General features: G+C 44.2%; 1 protein-coding gene across 1 annotated transcript in view; it reads right to left on the reverse strand.

Moving 5' to 3' along the window:
* LOC138249549 (interleukin-1 receptor accessory protein-like) overlaps positions 1-16,004 on the reverse strand; it is a 2,044,856-nt gene that overhangs the window by 1,583,717 nt on the left and 445,135 nt on the right. The gene's annotated exons all lie outside the window — the stretch shown is intronic.

Genomic DNA, 16,004 nt, shown 5'->3' on the forward strand with positions numbered 1-16,004 from the left:
GACCATGTGATCACAAATGTGGTATTATAATAATTCTGAAACTTTAAATACACAGACCAGTTTAGTTTTTCGGCTCCCTAGCTACTTGTAGTAGGCGTACGCTACAGATGAAGTCCAAAGTGAATGAAAGCCAGTCATCATTGTTATAAAAATTAAGATTTTTTTTTTCTTAGTGGACAATTATCATGTCAGATATCAACCTTTATAATCAGTGCATGTAGTTAATGAAAACCATTGCACTTATACAAAGTAAAACAATAAAATCAAACTGTCACTCTTAAAAGAAATAGATCCATAACAAATAAAACCATGGCGTTATGTCCTGTTCAAGATAAGTGACATTGATACTGGGGTGTTATGGTGTTAGCTTCCTGGCAGAAAGCTTGTTACAGTCTTGATGTCAGCCATGTGTTCATTTGCCAGGGCGCGCTCCACGCCCTTCGGGTATCTCACTGTATGGGCGATCAGTTTTTGGTTGGTGGTATTAAGACAGGTTACTATTGCAAGTCTGCATGTACGGACCCCCATGTGAACCCATAGCAGTCTCAGGAGCCTGTGACAGCCGTCCACGGTTCTGGGGCACAGGCACAGCATGTGAGGTACAGTTTCGGGTGTTTGCCCACACAACTGGCATAGTCCGTCCTTAGGTGGTCGTCGCCAAGGCCTCTCATGTATTCCTACTGGGAGGACCTCCAAGCGGTGGAGCAAGAACTTCTCTTGATGCTGTAGGTTAAAATTTCACCCAGATATGACTGGGTGGTAGAGTCTTGTAGCTGTTTAGAACTAGCCAGGCGTTGTGCCTTTTCACAAGGGCTATCTTGGCTTCAGTGAGGGACAGCAGCTTTGTCGATCTTTTGATTAAGGTTTTGGAAAGTCTGTGGCTAAGCTCTGATGAACATGGGCCCTCGATGCCGAACTGCTTTATTGAGGAGTCAAAGTATATTATTGCCAATGATCGAGGTTTCATCATTATTTCTTCTCAGATGTCATGATTTATGGTGTTTGTGGCCTCAGCCCTTGTTTTGTGAAGAAAGTTGGTAAAAGCTGCTCTCTTTGCTAGGGACTGTTTGAATAGGCCAAACTCCAGCCTTATCTGTGCTGGTGATTTATGCCTTGGGAGCTTGAACATTTGCCTGTAGATGATCACTACAGTGGCGTCCATGATCTTTCCGTCTCTGCTGCTTAGTGCAATACTGCAGCAGGCTAATGTTGGAATCACCTTGGCTCTTGCTACTTCTAGCAGTGGGCTGAGTGTGTACTTGTTAAGTTTTATCGACAGTGTCCATAGCCCCGTGGAGAGCGCACCCCCCTTCTGTTTTATTTCTTTTTTATGTCTGAGAAAGGAGCTGTGATGGTCAAACAGAAGGCCTAGATATTTATGGGTTGTTGTTTCATCAAGCATGCGTCCACTCAGCCCCCAGGTTGTTGCCCCCTTAAGGGATCATTTGCCAATTATCATGATTTTAGATTGTTTGTGGTTGATTTGTAGCTCGTTCTCGAGGGCGTAGTCTTTCATGGCTTTCAGGAAGTGTTGCATGCCTCCCCTTGTCCTGCTAAGCAGCACAACATCGTCTGTAAATAGCAGGTTTGACAGTTGCTTCTTTCCCAAGCATGGTGCGTGGGAGTTGACTGAAGGTAGCGCCATTGAAAGTCTGCCATCAAGAGATTGAATAGTGTGGGGGCCAAGACACAGCCCTGTTTTAGGCCTTTTGTCATGTGGATCTTCCTGGATAGGTTTGGCCCGTTGCCCAGTTTGATCCTGACCCACTGTGCTGGTGTACAGGGACTCAATGGCTTTCAGCAGTTGCTGGGGGATTTGCCAACATTTAAGTTTCTTCCAGAGTCTTTCGGTTGATGCTGTCAAAGGCTGCTTTGAAGTCGATGAAGCAGAGATAGAGTGGAAGCTTTATAGCCTTTGAAGAGTCCAGTATGACAGATAGTGCTATAATGTTAGTGTCCATGCCTGAGATGCTGGTGAACCCTGTTTGGTTTGGGGTGGATTATTGATTCTTGACCAGCCCAGACAAGCAGGTGTTCCAGTAGAGCGCTGGTGTAGTACTTTGCTTCATTGTCTGACTGCGATCAGGCAGTAGATGCTGGGGTTCGACTTGTCGCCGCCTTTGTATATTGGAGAATTTTCAAGTCGTCCATTCAGTAGATTGTGCAGCTCACTGCTAGGTCACTTTTCCATTTTGTGGCACAGGAGTACATGAGAAATATGTTTTTTGTTTGGCTTGTTGGGCCACTTGTATTTTGTGAGCCAAAGAGCATGCAAAGAATGCTTATGAAAATTAAGATATATTCAGTCAGTCAGTCAAAGAACTTTATTTCAGCTACAGGAGCCACAAAAGCACAGCAACAATAAATAATTTACACAGAAATAAATAAAATATGTGTATAAAATATGTGCAATACATCTATATGAATAAAATAATAAAATTAAGTAGGAATAAAGATTGAATGCGCTAAGTCGGACCTGCAAACTCCCAGCAGTCTACAAGCCGGGTTCAACCATTTCCTCCGTGGAGCAGTGTATTCAGGGCAGACAAATAGGATGTGGGGGAGGTTTTCAATGGGTGCTTTACAAGCTGGGCAGATTGTTGTTGTTGTGAATAGTCTTAATGGCAGGGTGCCAATACGGAACTGGAAGTACAGCTTCCTCTCGGCATCGTGATTATGTCCCAGAAAGCCTCGTATTTGCACGTCTCTTTTAGGTTAGTGAACTCACATGACAGTGTAGAGTGAAGAGCAACCCTCGTGTCTTCAGAGTCTACCATGTGCCAATACAGTTTTTTAACATCACTTTTGGGAGGAAACAAAGTAGTGGTTGGGTAATCCCACAGTTCTCTGAGCCCAAGCGAGTAAAGTAACCCCTTGATGTGTCTCAGCTAGGGGATACTATGGGCATGGTCAGCTTCTAGGATGACCTGCAGGGCTGTAGTAAAGGAGGCGTGCTCCGGGGTGGTCCACAGGCGCCGCCAATACAAGAGGGGATGTAGATGGGCTTTGTGGTCAATGCGTTTCATACCTAGGTCTTTAAAAAGAGGAAACAGTGGAGGACTAGACGGAGGGACACTAGATTCCGTAAGAAATTATTTTCAGACACCTTTATTCCTTGGGCTTTGTCATAGCCCCAGAGTTCAGCCCCATAAAGGGCTGAGCTTGCTGCCTTGGTTTCATACACCCGGATCGTGGGGCATATTGGTTTGGTATATGAAAGGTTAAAGTCCTTTATTAAGACCCCTGTTGTTTGCTTTACCTTGAGTGCTTACTTAGTAATATGAGAATTCCAAAGCATTTTTTCCGTTAGCATTACGCCCAGGTTAATAAAAGTGCCAACCTTTTCAAGTGGGGTTCCCTCAAGAGTGAACTTTCCTCTAAATGATCTGTGTGGATTGAGTGTCATCAGTTTTGTTTTAGAGGCATTGATTTCAAGTCCCCTTGTGGAGCCAAATTCCTCAAAACACGCAAGGAGTTTACGTAATCCACTTGGGGTCTTGGATATCAGCAATGTATCGTCTGCGAAGAGCAGAACCGGAATTTTCTGTGTGACTAATGATGGTGCATCAGCCTCCAGACTAAGTAAAGAGGGGACAATATCATTTATGTACAGGGAGAACAGGGTGGGGGCAAGGACACACCCTTGCCGCACACCCCTTGACACCTGAATTCTGAATTCTGTTGGTTAACTGCCCCCTATCGTCCCTATCGTCCCACCTGAAACATGCATAATTACCCTTGTGAAGCTGAGTTAGTAAACAAGAATGTGCTCAGGGATTCCCAATAGGGAAAGAACTTCCCACAGCTTGATACAGGGACTAAATCAAATGCGGCTTTCAAGTCCACAAAGGCAACGTACAGGTTCCTTTTACCAATAAAAACGGTTTTCCAGTATAAGAGCAGGAACCTAAGGGCTTGCTCAATAGTAGATTTTTTTTGCAGAAACCTGCCTGGAGGGGTCTAAGAATATCGCAATCTTCCATCCAGTCTTGAATTTTACCCAGAAGGCAATTACAGAACACTTTCTGCACACAGTATATTGGGCTAATAGGCCTATAATTGCTGGGGAGGCTTCTGTTGCCCTTTTTAAAAATGGGGATAATGATGGCCCCCTTCCAAGACTCAGGGATTGGTGCCCCAGATGCTATTGCATTCACTATGATGGCAATATATCTTGACCAGATAGCTATATCAGTTAAGAATAGGTCTGCTGGGACACCATCCGCACCAGGTGCCCTACCGCGCTTTAGAGGGCCTAAAGAGTATGCTATGTCCGCTTGGGAAAATAGTTGCAATACTGGAGAGGTAGGTGTGAGAATGATAGGTGAGCAAGTGTCCTTCTGTTGAGCAGTAGAACTATCATGGTTGTACGAGTATAACCCACTTAAGTGATCGCCCAGTCCTTTGGTGCGATATTAGTTGTGATGTGCAGATCGCTGTTTGCAGGGCCGTGCGCTGCCAGGGACCAAAATGTGCTGCAGTTCCTCTCTTGTGCAGCGTTAGTAAGTGCAACCCACCACTTCTTGTCTTGTTCACGTTTAGCTTTGTTAATGGCAGATTTGTAAGACTCTCTGGCTAGGCTAATTGCTTTTACATCCTTGGATTTAATAGCTTGGATTAAGTGCTTGCTTGAGGAGCGACACTCTTTATTAAACCAGCAATGCCTACCCTTAAGTCTCTTACTATCAGGGGCTACGTCAGTCGAGAAGAGGGCCGCGATACCCTTGAAACAGGTAATGTGAGTTATGCTTACTTCCTCATTAGTGTATATAGAACTGCCCTCTAGGCCTGTCAATGCGGTCCTTAGGCTGTCATTGGCAATGTCAATAAGTGTTGGTCGAGCCAGAACCTGGTTCCACTTGAGGTGGTGTTTGTCATTGACCAAACTAATCCCCTTTGGTGCTTTAGCTGAGTTGTTAATTATGGGCAGGTGGCTGCTCAAAGCTAACAAGTGCGCTGAAAGAGGATTATGGTCACTTTCTGATCTTTCGACAACCATCATGCCAATCACCTAAGGCCATAATCTTACGTCGACTAGACAATAGTCGATTCTACTGGTATGGTTACATTTGTTGTACGTGTGACAGCCCTTTACATCTGATTTGGTCCCACCATTTAGTGCCCTGAGTCCAAATTTCATGGTCAATGATTTTATTTGAACAGCAACTTGGGACCACCTTTTGATGGGCGGGATATCCAGGGCAGGGATAGACCAAGCCTGGTCTTCCTCGTGAGTGAACCCAAGATCACCCCAGTCGAGAGGTTCAAATGTGATGTTAAAGTCACCTGCCACAATGATTTTGTAATGTCGGAAACCCCCCCCCCCTTCGCCGCCCCCTCTGGCATAGATGTTAAATAAAATCACAACTGCATCAGCCCAGAATGATAGTCGAAGACCTAGCAGATCAGGGAAATCAATAGATAGCTGTACTATGAGCAGTTCAGTGATGTTCTGGTCCAGATGGCTAGACCCCCAGAGGGCCTCCCCCCGGTGCTGGCCAGAGCAGGAATATAAAAGTTGGATTAGCCAGTTCAAAAGAGTGGATCGGTTGACCATGTCTCTTGAAAAAGACATATGTTGTGCTTATCAATAAAGGAGATGAAGGACGGGAGGTGAAGGATAGATAGCCTGCCACATTCCACAAGACAATTCGTACCCCGGTAGTTGAATGGACAGCCCTGTCCACTGACGTATTTGAGGATTTGGTTGCCAATGGTGGGTTTAGCAAGTGAGGTCGCTTAGAAGGAGAGGGGTCATCCTCACTGTTGTCCAGTTGATGCAGATTTGAGTTATGATAAGCATCTACGGGACCTGACCTGCTCCTAGGTGCTCATTCTTTGCTGTCTGCAATGAGTGTGAATCACAGGGGAAAGGATGTGCAATGTTGTCATGGCCGTGCAATACATCACAGGTGGACTGCTGGGGTCTTTGCGGAGAAAGATCGTGAGTGCTTGCAGGGGAAATATTGGGGGCTACAGCCAAACCGTGGACAGTTGTTTCATGTAAGTCAGGGGGAAGCTCAATGTGTATTTCAAGTGATACTCTAAGTCAATCGTTCTCGGGCAGATGGTTTGCCTGATGGGCAATGTATGGGACAGTCATACAATGTGCAGGTGAACTAGTATGTTTGAACTGGATACGGGATTGCTCTGGAGCACTTGTCCTTGCATCTAGGGCCACAAGGTTGTTCACCATACTCTTATCACTGAATGACAACTGTAAAATGTCAAAGTGTGTGCCAGGGTCGGGCCTTATTACTGCATCAATTATATCCTTGTGGATTACAGAGTAACAACCTCTTACATGGCGAATTCATTGAATTGCCTTATTTCTAATAGAATCTCCCCCTTCTCTGGGTGCCAATGGGTGTAGCTTAGGTACCTTTACCATTAGAACAGTCCTTGTGGGTTGGGGTTGGTCGATGATGGGTTTAGCTGTGTATTTAGGGACAATATTGCTTGTAAGTTTTGTAATTGGATAGCAGGCATCCAGTGCATTCCCTGTGCTTAAATTAATGTGGGCTGATCGGATTCCTTTATGTTGGCATTGGCTAAGAATTGGTCAGCACAACCATTTGCTTGCGCCGTGGCCAATTTAATTTTGGTTCCTAAATGGCATGGTATTGGATTGCAATAATGATTTACGGAGCTCGTTGTGTCTGGAGAAATGAACTGCTTAACTACCGCAATTAGGGAATTAACCATAGACTTTAATTCTGACACCTCCATTTTTAGATCTTGTATGCATAGCATATGCTGTGTATTTGACTGGACTGAGTGCTTATTTACATCTACATCTACTAACCCACCCACCCTGGTGCATTAATCTGGGTCGTCCTGAGAGTCTAGGATGTTTATTAGGGGGGGAAGCGGTTAATGCACTGGATAGGGTCGCTGGGATTAGCTGAAGACTTAACCGCTGATATTGGGGAGGCATGGCTGATGACATCCCTACCCTCCCCCTGGCCTGTGGAGGTTATGGCCTGTTATGGCCTGTTGGCCACGCTTTACAAATATGTCAGCAATTTTCTTATGGCCAGCGCCCTTCTTAACGGGCGAGCACTCTTCCCCAATTCCAGTGGGGCTACTGTCCGGGGGGAGTTTAAAATTCCTTCACATTCGTCAAGGAGGTTGTCAATTCTGTCCATAACTCTACTGCCTTCCTTTTGCCCATTTGCTTATTTGCTTATAGTTAATGAATAGGTGCTCAATAATAGACCTGCAAGAAGATACAGTAGTAGCAATAGTCAATGGTGCCTATTTAAAGAAAAATGTTAGGGAGGTGTCCAGCCCAGCCTCCTTCGGGCTACGACAGGCGTGGATGGGCCTGCCCTTGGACCGGGCGCGGCCAGCGTGCGTCCCGCGCTGCGAAGTGCCCCCACGGACTATATAGCGCTCGTTGGTGTGATCAGGTGGATGCAGGTGCTCACAAGATGGCCGCCTCCTGGGGCCACAAAGCAGTCTGGGATATGTAGTCTCTCAGAGTTCCAGGCACGTCCCGTGCCGCGAAGTGCCCTCACGCGCTATATAGCGCTCGTTGGTGTGATCAAGTGGATGCAGGTGCTCACAAGATGGCCGCCTCCTAGGGCCACAAGGCAGTCTGGGATATGTAGTCTCTCAGAGTTCCAGGCGTTTGCCCGTTCTATTTGTTAGGTATTTGCGTATAGCTTTCTATTAGCAGTGACCATAAATGGGTCTTTCAGTTGTTTATGCAATAAATCTGAAACTTTACATTTCCAGTCTAGTTTATTTTTTGGGCTTCCTTGCTCGTTGTACTAGTCTTGTGCTACTTATGAAGGCCAAAGTGAATGAAAGGCAATCATTGCTATTGCTATGAAAATTGAGATTATTTTTTTGCTAGTGGCCAATTATCATGTCCTCATGTCCTCAAAATAGTAGCTTCTGTGGCTCACTGCTAGGTCAATTTATCATTTTGTTGCACAGGGCTGCATATGAAAGATGGTTTTTGTTAGACTTGCTCTGCCAGTTTCATTTTGTGATACATCCAGAAAGCATGCAAATAAAAGTTATTTAGATTAACCTCTTTGGTGCAGAAGATGGATAAGTACGATGCTCCATACCAATGCCCGTGAGTTGAGGACGGCTCAAGGCCATTCTCGCACACCAGGCAGGAAATCTCTCTGGGGTGAACATCAGAGGGAATTCCTTTTTTTAATTTTCAGCCTCAGGAACTGGGGTAGAGCTACCAAAGAAGCCAGAGGCATTTGTTGTACACAATGTAATGACAAATGGTACACATAGAGCGCTGACATCATTATATTAAAACAAATGAGCCAATGGCCTAATTTCATTTTTAAAGCATAGGCGCTTGAGGGGCACATCTCAGCCCCTGAAGTGATTTAGATGAGGGAGGTATCATCGGAAAATGGGAAATATCCCCTTTCTAATAATACCACTACCTAGTGGATCCCTGCTTGAGGATTGCTGCAGGAGAGTGAGACCCAAGCAGGGATCTACCCACTAGACCCCATAGACTATATTTTGGAGGGAACCACCCCCCAAAAAAATGGCCTCATGCTCCCCCTACCCTCAAGCCCAAAAGTCTTTCTGCCTCCCCGGGGCAGATTGGAGGTTGTTACCTGTAATCTGTCAAGCCCACTAGACACCAGATATTCTAATAGGGGAGTAAAATGTGTGGAGGCGGCCCATCCTGGGATCTGGCCTGGCCCCCACCTCTCCAGCTTTCTGTCTGCCCCCCATTGGATGCAGAATGGAGGTGTTTTCCTCAATTCTCCACAAGGGAGTAGACTTTTAGGAGGGAAGCAGCTCTTTCACAATGAGCTAGTACTCCCAACCCCCCGTTAGGCCCAAAGGTCCTTCTGCCCCGGGAGGAGGCAGAAACCAACTACACACCATGGATTTTTATAAGGGAATTAATGGGGGGGGGAGCCTACCCAGGCATTGGGCCTAGCCTCCACCCCTCCCAAATAACCCCAGCAGACTTTCTGCCCCCCCATTGGGAGCAGAGTGTAGGTGTTTTCTTCCAATCTAACCACAGCCCATTAGACAACCAGGGATTGATTATATTTGGAGGTGGAACTCCCCTCTAGCAAATGGGATAATGCTCCTCCCAGACTTCCAGGCCCAAATGTCTTTCTGACCTCTGTGGGCATATTGGAGGTTATCTCCACTCCCCCCCCATCCCCCACGGAGGCATAAAGTCCCCTAGACACCTGGGGTGATTTTATTATTGAGAAATGTATAGACACAGTCAGCCTAGGCTTTGGGCCAAACCCTACCCCCCAAATGACCCATAACAGCCTTTCTGTCTCCACCGGGGGCCGATAAAGGGTCTTTAACTCAAATCTTCAATGGTGGGTGGGGCAGAAACTCTACTAGACAGCATGATTTTTTTTTATTACTACAAGGTGTGGGAATGGAATGCCATCGTCCTACACATCAGGCCTAGTCTTCCTCTCTAATATGACCCCAACAGTCTTTCTGCCTCCCCCCCGGGACTAAAGCATCCCCAACTTTTTGGAAAGGATGGATTTTTTTTTAACCATATGGGTAACAGAGTTGGGCTAAGTCTCAATATAGTTCTACTTGTATGCTGAATGACTGCACTTTTCAGGCCGGAGTCTGCTGCCACCTGGAGAAACCTACCTAATCTAAACATTTCTGAACACTAAACATCCTGGGGAGTCCAGGGTGGTATGCCTTATACAGATCCCTTAAAGTATTCTTCCCCATAATGCCCTGCAAACCTCAAACCTTGTCTAAAATTGCACATTTACCTTGCATTTCTGTGAGGTAAACTTCAGGAATCAGCAGGAATCCATAAAAATCGTACCTTCCAGTGTTCCTCCACTTGTCCCAATAAAAATGCTATCCCACTTGTATGACTTGGCCTTGTGCCCCTGAGAGGCACAAAACAAAACATGGTCAATCAGAGTCACTCCATGAGACTCCCACTGATCTTGGTTTGATGCCTACCTGTCACATGCACTAGTCCTAGCCACACAAGTGAGTTGGAAATTTTACTGGGACAAGTGGGAGAATGCTGGGTGGTAGAAAAGGATATCTTTTTTAGGGAATTATTACAGAACTATCTATTCTGGACAGAGTAACTTTATCTCTTGTTCCCACCCAAAATTTATGTGAAGCTCTGAGCTAATTCATTGATAAAATAAAGGTGATAAAAGATAGCACCCCCCAGCTCATTAGCCAATGTGATCCCATCTGAAAACCGAAATACCACTACACTCTTTGCCCTTCTCATCTTTGTTAAAGACCGTCTCATAGATTTGATGGCCAAAGTTCCTTCCTGACCCAGAAATTTCTCTCTTCAAGTCAGGGCAATGTCCCACACTCATTTGAGGAGGCTGTGGTATTCCCACGCCTTTAAAAACATGAAGGGGACCCCGCAATCTTAAAGAACTATCAACCAATCTCTTTACTTCCTTATCTAGCAAAGCTACTGGGGGCCCATGTTGCACAGCATCTCTGCTCCTTCCTAGAGGAAATTCCTCGACTCTCACCAGGCAGGCTCTTGACCTGCCCACTCAAAAGAAACAGTCATTCTTTCTGTAGTAGACAATATGAGAGAAGAAGCAGACAGAGGCATTACTCAGGCACTGGTCCGCTTCGATTTATCGGAGACCTTCAACACAGTTGACCAGGGTTTTCTGATCGACCTTCTCCAGGCCACAGACCTGCATGGTATTGCCCTAGAGTGAATGAAATCTTTCCTTAAAGACTGCTCTCAATCAGTCTGTCTCTGCAATTTCTGTTCATCCAAGATCAGATTAAATTGTGGAGTACCACAGGGATCCTCCCTATCTGCACATCTTTTTAATATTTACATTTGCCCACTGGTAGGTTGTCTACAAAGGCAGAAGGTGAAAATGTATAACTACGCTGATGATACTCAGCTACTTTTTACCATTGATAACACCTTGAAGTCCATGGAATTCTTTGAAAACACAATGTTATTTATTTGTGGTTGGATAAACAGGCATCAGTTGAAGTTAAATTCTGATAAAACAGAAATTGTTATCACAAAAAATAAATTCTACCAGTGAAACCCTTCCTTTTAGTCCCTGAGATGGGATTCTCCCTGCATGCCCAAGAAGGTTGTAAAAAGTCTTGGGATCCTTGTTGATGAAGATCTTTTCATGAATTCACAGGTTGGAGCAGTAATCTCCTCATATTTTCCTCAACTCTATTTAGGATTAGCAAAAGCAGGAAATACTTTACTTTGAAGCAGTAATCCAAATCATCATTGCCTAGTTATGTCCCGGATAGACTACGCAAATGCCTTCTGTCTGGAACTTCCAATAGGCCTCAACCTGCAGGTTACATATAGTACAAAATCAGGCAGCTAGGCTGGTCTTTCGACAACCTAGATACTGCTGCACCAAGCCACTGATGAAAAAGCTACATTGGCTTCCAGTGGCCCGCAAGGGCCACCTTCAATACAGGATGCACCATCTTTAAATCCCTTCACAATAAAAGCCCGGCATTTATGTCCTCTAGAATTCAGAGCTACATCCCTATTCGTAATCTTAGATTGGCCTACCTGAACCTATTAACAGTACCAAGATTTAAAAGGGAGAGGCTGCGTGCTGCCAGACTTTTAGTGATTGATCCCTGCACATGGACTCCCCACCACCGATATCAGATCCATAGTCAAGTGTGCAAGGGTCAGGAAACTCTTAAAAGCTTGCTGTTTAAACAAGCATATGGATATTTTTCTTGATAGTGTGGAGCTTACTTATTACTTTAGTCCCAAGAAACCTTTTTGGTGTGCGCACACTCTACAAATACTGTTTAACATAAAATAACATTCCTGCTGATTCTGGAAATTTATGTCACAGAAATGAAAAATAATTTGCAATTTTAGGCAAAGTTTGAAGTTTGCAGGGCTTGTGAGTAAGAAAACTTTATGAGATCCACACAAGACATATGACCCTGGACTCCCTGGGTGTCTGTTTTTTCAGTAACATGTCGGTCTAGGTTTCCCCGGGTGGCCATCAATCCCATGCCAAAAAAATACAGCTACCCTTTTCCCAAATCAGATCATTTTTGTAACAAGAAATGTTGATGTCTCCACATTGAATATTTGTGCCTTTCCTGTTGTTGGGAAAAGGCCTGTGCACACAAGTGAGGTACCATTTTTATCAGAAGACTTAGGAGACTGCTGGGTGGAGGAGGTTTGTGACTTCCGAGAGATTCCAGAACTTTCCATCATAGAAATGTGAGAAAAATGTGTTTTTGCAGTCATAGTTTGAGGTTTGCGAGGGATTCAGCGTAAAACAACCTGGTGAGAGCTACGCAAGTCCCCCCACCATGGATTTCTCCAGGTGTCTAGTTGTCAAAAATATGTGGGTTTGGTAGGTTTTCCTAGGTGCTTTTTGAGTTAAGGCCCAAAATCCATAACAAGCCACTTTCCAAACAAACGGGTCATTTTGAATAGAAAATATGATGTGTGGCCATCTTGGTGTTTGGGCCATTTCCAGTCGCGGGCATTAGGCCTTCCCATACAAGAGAGGTACCATTTTTATCAGAAGGCTTGGGGGAATGCTGGGTGGAAGTTTGGGGTTCCCTACAACTTCCAGAACTTTCCATCACAGAAATCTGAGGAAAATGTGTTTTTTTTACTCAAAGTTTGAGGTTTGCAAGGGTTTCTGAGTAAAACAATCAGGTTAGAGCCATGCAAGTCAACCTATCCTAAATGTACCTAGGTGTCTACTTTTAAAAGATGCACAGGTCTGCTATTTTTCACTAGGTGCTGGAGGAGGTAGGGCCCAAAATCCTCGTCTAACCACTTTGTAAAAAATGGCTCATATTGAGTGGAAAAATGTGATGTATCCAATTTGCATTTTGGGCAGTTTTCTGCCACAGGCATAAAGCCTAACCACACAAGTGAGGTGCCATTGTTATCAGAAGACTTAGAGGAATGCTGGGTGTAAGAAAGGTTATGGCTTCCTGCAGATTCATGAACTTTCCAGCACAGAAATCTGAGGGAAATGTGTTTCTGAAGTCAAAATTTGAGTTTTGCAAGGGATTCTAGGTAAAAAACAACCACACATGTCACCCCATCCTTGATTCGACAACGTATCTAGTTTAGAAAATATACAGGCTTGCTAGGTTTCCTTAGGTGCTGGTTGAGCTATGGCCCAAAATCCACAGCTACCCACGTTGCAAAAAGGGTCACTTTGGAGTGAATGGAATGTATCCATTGTTGGATTATAGGCCATTCCCTGTTGTGGGCACTATTCCTACACGCACAAGAGAGGTACCACATTTATCATAAGACACGTGGAACATAGAATAGTAGGATATTTATTATTAGCATTTGGATTTTGCTGTATTTGTGCCTTCCAAACATAAGCCAGTGTATAAGAAAGAAGCCGTACAGGAAACATACTATCTGAATCATATGCTCGTAAGAGTACCCACAAGTTCATAGATGTACATATAACCACAGCTTCTAAACTAATCTTGTGCTCCTTTAAGAAATATATAGGTCACCTTGATAGCTATTTTTTTGCTTTACATAGTTCATTACATGAATTGGTAAATACTCAGTACACAATGAAAAGCCATTGTACGGTGCAGCTCAGTTGTTGGCTCTGGATGCCTCAGGTAATTGGACAACCTGTATAACCTATATATCCCAACAACCATAAGTGTCCAGGGAACATAATGGTACATTGCTTTTCTTAATCAGCCATTGTGACAAAAATTTAAAGATGAAAATACTGTAAAATATGGCTGTTTTTCCTACTTGTTTTCAATATTTCTTTATTTCAACAGTTACTGTTTTTTGGGGAAACCTTGAGGGATCTACACCTATGACCCACTGCAGAAGTTATAATCTTGTCTACTTTTCAGAAATATATGGCTTTCCTGGATAACCCATGGGTTTCACATTGGGTTTCACCACAAACTGGAAGTATGTTGAAAGCACAAACAATAGGAAAAATGGGATACCTCCATAAAAAGCGCCAAAACTGAGGTAAAAAGTTAGTTTTTTTGTTGCAGTTCTGCATGTTCCTGAAAGCTGGTGACTTAAGCACATCAAACAGTTTGCTGATGCCATTTGTAATGAAAAATATAGACATGATTATCCAGAGCATTTGTTTTCCTATTTTCCCTCCAAAAATCTAAATTTAGATATATTTTAGCTATTTTCTCATCCCCCTCTAGTGGAATCCACAAACCCTGGGTACCTTTAGAATTCACAGAAAGTTGGAAAAGAAGGACACAAATTTGGTGTAGATAGCTTACGTGAATGAAAAGTTCTGGAGGCCTTAGCACAAAATTGAATAATAGGGCCTAATAGCAAAAGGGCTATGATGTATTCAATTGTTATTTATTTGGTTACAGGTTTTCATTAGGATGTGACCCTAAATGGGTCTTTCAGTTGTTTATGTAATAAATCTGAAACTTTGCATATGTAGTCTAGTTTAGTTTTGTGCTTCCTTGCTACCTTTAGTAGTATTGTGATACAAGAGATCACTAATTTGAAAACCTTATTACTTAAAAAATACTTACCCGAAAGAATCATCTGAGCACCTTAATATTTAATGCTGCCAAATTTCAGAAAAATCCAACTGGCAGTTTTTGTGCTATGCTAAATACAAAAGTCCATGGGACCTCCTTATTGCTCTACACCCCCTTAACCAAACGCTGCAAAACTTTCAGTACTCCAACGATAAAACGGGGGCAGCAGGTCTGCAAAGTTTTGTGGACATTCATCAAACGGGTGCAAAGTGAATAAGGGACAAATAGTCAAAAAAATCATATCTCTTCTCACCCTAACTATGTCAGTTGCCACTAGGTAGTTATAGTTAGGGCTCATTTTCCATAGAAAGAGTTTCTTTTGGTATGTTAATAACTCTGGCTCCATTTGACAAATCTTCACATAACTTTCCAGAAAAAACGTTCAGCTATGTCAGCTCCTTCCTGGAAAGTTTCAGGGTGGTCAAGCGGGAACTGAAAAGAAAAGAGTAGTCCTAAAACACAAAAGCCCCATGAATTTTCCGTAGACATTTTAGGCAGGGTTATAGCAAAAACTGCTGAACGGAATTACATCAGATTTAGCAGGAAGCTATATCTTGGTCCACAGAGTCAGTTTTTTATTATTTGGTGTATATCTGTTCTGCTGTTTTTGAGAAATTGAGGGTCAAATCTAATAGTATTTCTGCATGGTTGGGTTCTCGAGAGTCTCGAGAGACACTCATGGGAGGGGCAATTTAAAAGTAGAGCATTCTGATTGGACCAGGGAGCTTTTTTTTTTTTTACTATGGGCCATCTTGTTCCCACAGGAGTTGGACACCTGCAAGAGGAAATGTTATGACTGGTGGTCAGGAACATGACAAAACTGATGACAGGACTCAGGGCCTTAGCCCCCTGTACTAAATCTATACATAAAAATAAAGATATAAGGGGGCAGGGTAGGAATAGTCTGACCCCCATGGGTCGGGACCCAGCGGGACCAACCCATAGGGCCAAAAAAAGAAAAAAATGGCAGAACATACTGCGATCCCGCAAGACTCTTGCAGGATGGGGAAAAAATAGGGGCTGGGCCTCATTTAAATACCTTATAATCTGCAGAGCCTACAACCAGGGCTGATTTTATGAAGTGGATGGGCAGCTGTGTGGCCCCACGCCTCCAGAGGCCCGGGAAGCCCTCCCTAGGGTTTAAATTTAAGAAAATAGGGAGGAGGCTGTGCACCCCTCCCTGAGATGTCAGAGGCCCTGGGGACCCCACCCTCAGAGCCGACATTACTTTTTATGGAGAGGGGGACCCAGTGGCCCGGCTCCCCAAGCCTAGAGAAGCCACAGGGAGCTTAACCCCAGGGATGATTACTTGAAGGGAGGGGGGCACAAGGACGCCCTCCTCCCTAAGCCACTAATGACCTTGAGGACCCCATCACCCGGGGGCAGCTCAAAGCCTATGTCTCAGGAAGCAAACTCCCGGGACACAATGGTTTCCCTGCCCGCAGTGCTGCAGGCAGGGAAATGTGTATTTG

The sequence above is a fragment of the Pleurodeles waltl genome, chromosome 8 (genome assembly GCF_031143425.1).
Source record: "Pleurodeles waltl isolate 20211129_DDA chromosome 8, aPleWal1.hap1.20221129, whole genome shotgun sequence".
Lineage (NCBI taxonomy): Eukaryota > Metazoa > Chordata > Amphibia > Caudata > Salamandridae > Pleurodeles > Pleurodeles waltl.